General features: G+C 41.3%; 1 pseudogene; it reads left to right on the top strand.

Moving 5' to 3' along the window:
* The first annotated feature begins 389 nt into the window (after window positions 1-389).
* LOC115969717 lies at window positions 390-520 on the top strand (annotated as a pseudogene).
* Window positions 521-4,770: the final 4,250 nt, after the last annotated feature.

Consider the following 4,770-nt stretch of genomic DNA (forward strand, 5'->3'; position numbering starts at 1 on the left):
CTCAGATTGTTCCTTACCTTAAGGGGCAACATTTGTTTGGCTATCTTGATGGAAGCAATCCTGCTCCACCTCAATCTCTTACTATTGAAACCGATGGAGACATCCAAGTCATCCAAAATCCAGATTTCAGTCACTGGTACTTCCAAGACCAGATGATTCTCAGTGCCATAATATCCTCCCCCTCTGAGCGTATTTTGGCTCATGTCGTTAAATTCAACACATCAAGGGATGTGTGGCAAGCCTTAGAGAGAATGTTTACCTCTCAGTCAAGGGCTCGAACAATGCAAATCCACTATCAACCCGCCACTTTGAAGAAAGGCAATTCCTCAATTGCTGATTATTTTCACCAGTTTACAACACTGGTTGATACACTTGCTGCTATTGCTCATGCCTTAAATGATTTTGAAATTATCTCATTTCTCCTGGCTGGTTTAGGATCTGAATATGATTCATTTGTCACATCTGTGACCATAAGGGTTGACCCTCTATCAATTGATGAACTATATGGGCACCTGTTAGCCCATGAATTACGGCTTAAGCATCAACAACCAACCGTGGACCTCTCCATTGCAGGGGCCAATTTTGCGAGATGAGGACCTTTATGTGGAGGTCGTGGTGGTGGCTCCTCCCCTTCAGTAGGCCGTGGCTTCTCTCCTTCAGCAGGTCGTGACTCATCATCCAAGTATCAAAAGAATTTTTGAGGACGGGGGTGTGGTCATTCTTCTTCCCCCCAAAATTGTCCTATTTGCCAAGTTTGCCACAAGCCAGGACACACGGCCTTGAAATGCTACCACATGTTTGATAATTCCTTCTCCACTGACACTACCAACAACATGCATGCTCTGCTCGCCGCTCCACAGGCTTCACCCGATCTTAACTAGTACCCCAATTCTGGAGCAACTCATCATCTCACTTCTGATTTTGCAAATTTGAATGTGAAGGCAGAGGAGTGTCATGGTCCTGATCAGATTTGCATTGGTAACGGTATTGGTTTGAATGTTAAACACATTGGATCTACTAAATTATCCACTCCTTCCTCTTCCTTTCTTTTACATAATGTACTCCATGTTCCTCACATTACCAAAAATTTAATTTCTGTTCACAAATTCACATCTGACACCAATACTTTTATTGAGTTTCACCCTTCTTATTTTCTTGTGAAGGATCGACCAACGGGGAGAGTTTTGCTGCGCGGGCTGAGTAGGAATGGATTGTACCTTTTTCCTTCTGCTTTCAATAAATTGCCTTCGTCATCATGTGTCTTTGTTGGTGAACGTACCTCTCCAACTCAATGGCACTCACGCTTGGGACATCCTACCTTTCGTATTGTTCATCATGTTCTTTCAAAATTTAATCTGCCTGTTCTTTCTAGCAAAGTTGTTACCCCTTGTTCTGCTTGTTTCAGTTCTAAGAGTAAACAACTTTCTTTTTCATTATCCTGTACTCAAATAAATTTTCCTTTGGATTTTATTCACATTGATGTATGGGGTCCATTCCCTATTTGCTCAAAATCTGGTTTCAAATATTATGTCTCCTTTGTTGATGCGTATAGTCGCTATACTTGGCTTTATCCCATGACAAATAAAAGTGATGTGTTACCTATTTTTATTAAATGGCAAAAATATGTTGAGCGTTATTTTAATCGAAAAGTAAAAGTTGTTCAATCTGATTGGGGTGGTGAATATCGCTCACTTAACAAATTTTTTCAAACTTGTGGTATCACTCATCATGTATCTTGTCCTCATACCCTTCAACAAAATGGTGTAGTTGAGCGCAAACACCGTCATCTTGTGGAAACTGGTTTAGCTTTATTAAATCATGCTCAGATTCCTCTCCAATATTGGGAGGATGCTTTTCAAACAGCTTGTTATCTGATAAATAGACTTCCAACTCCCACTATTCAAAATAAATCTCCTTATGAAAAATTGTTTACTCAAGCACTTGACTACACTTTCTTGCGTGTCTTTGGTTGTGAATGTTGGCCAAATTTACGGCCTTACAATTCTCACAAACTTCAACCACGCTTAACTCAGTGTGTCTTCCTTGGTTATAGTTTAATTCATAAGGGTTATAAATGTTTACATCTTCCTTCAGGTCGGGTCTATTTTTCCAGAGATGTTCTCTTCAACGAGGATATTTTTCCCTTTGCTAGATCGTGTTCCACAGCCTTCAGGTCCATGTCTGCTTCAGGTCAGGTACAATCCTCTCCTGGGCTTCATACAGTGACTTCTCTTTCTGTTGGGCCGCCAGCCTTCAATTTTGCTCCAAGATCATCTTCAGTCCAACCCATATCCTTACAAGCCCAGCCCGAAGCCCCTGTTTCATCGCCTTTAACCCACCCTGTAACCGTTCCCTCTCATATCACTCCGCCTCCTTCACCATTCCATAATGATTCCCCTGCTATTGTTCAACCCACACTCACCAACCCTCCATTCTCTCAACCAATCCTCACCGACCCTCTATTCCTTTAACCCATACTCACCGATCCTTCACCCACACACCCTGACCCTCCTCTTCCTCAAAACTCCAACACCGATTAGCAACCCACACACATCGACCCACCTCTCCTTCAAAACCCAACCACCAATCATCAACCCACATCTGTTGAACCTCAACCCACCCATCCCATGACAACCCGCTCCAAAAACTCTATCACCAAACCCAAAAACTTCATCGACGGTACCGTGCGATATCCAGTTCCACATGCTCTTCTCGCTGATGGTAATGAGCCCATTGTTGAACCCACATGTTTCACCACTGCTGTGAAAGACTCAAATTGGCGTACTGCCATGAATGCCGAGTTTGATGCATTGCTGAAAAATCAGCCGTGGGCACTGGTTCCTCCTCACACTGCTCGCAATGTCATTGGATGCAAATGGGTATTTCGGGTTAAGCGCAACACTGATGGTTCTATTGAGCGCTATAAAGCTCGCTTGGTGGCAAAGGGCTTTCATCAATTGCCTGGTATTGACTTTCGGGAAACTTTCAGTCCTGTAATCAAACCCACCACTGTCAGAACGGTTCTCTCTATTGCCGTTTCACGAGGCTGGGTTCTTCAACAATTCGATATTTAGAATGCATTCTTACATGGACACCTATCTGAAGATGTCTATATGTCTCAGCCTCCTGGGTTTGTTCATCCTCAATTTCCTAAACACATATGCAAGCTGAAGAAAGCACTTTATGGGTTTAAGCAGTCCCCTCGAGCTTGGTTCTCACAGCTCTCTTCTTATTTACTTGCTTTGGGCTTTAGAGGATCGAGGTCTGATTCCTCTCTATTTATCTATCACAGTGCCACAGTCACTATATATTTTCTCATTTATGTGGATGATCTTATTATCACTGCCTCTAAACCTTCTGCAATTGATGATCTTCTTTGTCATCTGAAGACTAATTTTGCCATTAAGGATCTGGGCACTCTTAATCTTTTTCTTGGTGTTGAGGTTCTGCCAAACTCCTTGGGTCTTGTCTTGTCTCAGAAACATTACATTGTTGATCTTTTAAGAAAGACAAATATGCTTGAGGCAAAGCCTGTTAGCTCTCCCATGGCTCAATCCACAAGTTTATTTGCTTTTGAGGGTGATCCCTTTCTGATGCAACTCTATATCAAAGCGCCGTTGGGGCTTTGCAATATCTTTCCATCACTCGTCTTGACATTTCATTCACAGTCAACAAGCTCTCTCAGTTTATGCATCACCCTACTAATCTCCATTGGCAATCCGTCAAACGCCTCCTACGTTATCTTAAGCAAACCATTCATTTTGGTTTACAACTACACCGCTCTAAAGTCCATACTCTTCAAGCCTTCTCTGATGCAGATTGGGCTGGATGTCGTGATGATCGGCGGTCTACTAGAGGTTTCTGTGTCTTTCTAGGCAACAATCTTATCTCATGGGGCTGTAAAAAGCAACAGACAGTGGCTCGATCTAGCACAGAGGCAAAATACAAAGCCCTTGACAATGCTTCTGTTGAGGTTAAATGGTTTTGTACCCTTTTGTTTGAACTTGGGATTCCTATCTCTAGCTCCCCTGTTCTGTGGTGTGATAATATTGGTGCGACCTATTTATCCTCAAATCCTGTTTTTCATGCCCGCACTAAACATGTTGAAATTGATTTTCACTTTGTTCGGGACATGGTTGCTGATGGTTCACTTCTCATTCGTTTTCTGTTTACCCGAGATCAGCTTGCTGACTTTTTTACAAAGCTCTTGTCTTCCTCCAGATTTGCTTTTCTTTGGACCAAGCTCAATGTATCTTCGGTACCATTGAGCTTGCGGGGGCGTGTTAAGGATACAGCTGTAGTTGCCAAGGATAGCAACTAATTCGTATGTGATTGTGTATATTTGAATCATATTTGAATAAAATATGATCAGATAGGTTTAGGCTTGTGATGAGATAAAGAGTAGGATAAGATAGAATCATATTTGAATTTTGTATCTAAGTGATAAGCTAGAGGTATATCCAGATTGTATAGCTGACTGTACTCACAATTTGTATTTGTAACAAACTCTCATATAAAGGAAACAGCCAAAACCATGTAAAGGCAAGGCTTGAAAATATTTTGTATATTTGATTTTTCAAACTCCCATCTTACATTTAAAATTTCATAGAGCTTCATGTTTAAGAAGAAATAGAAGGGAATTTGTCTTTCATATACTCTCTCCATCTATTTTTTGCTGACATGGTTATTTGGGTTTTTTTTTTTTTTTTTTTTTTTTTTGCCAACATGACTATTGGGGTTTGTCAAATTATTCACTTTTACACCCCTCTC

Source organism: Quercus lobata, chromosome 11, assembly GCF_001633185.2.
Source record: "Quercus lobata isolate SW786 chromosome 11, ValleyOak3.0 Primary Assembly, whole genome shotgun sequence".
Classification (NCBI taxonomy): domain Eukaryota; kingdom Viridiplantae; phylum Streptophyta; class Magnoliopsida; order Fagales; family Fagaceae; genus Quercus; species Quercus lobata.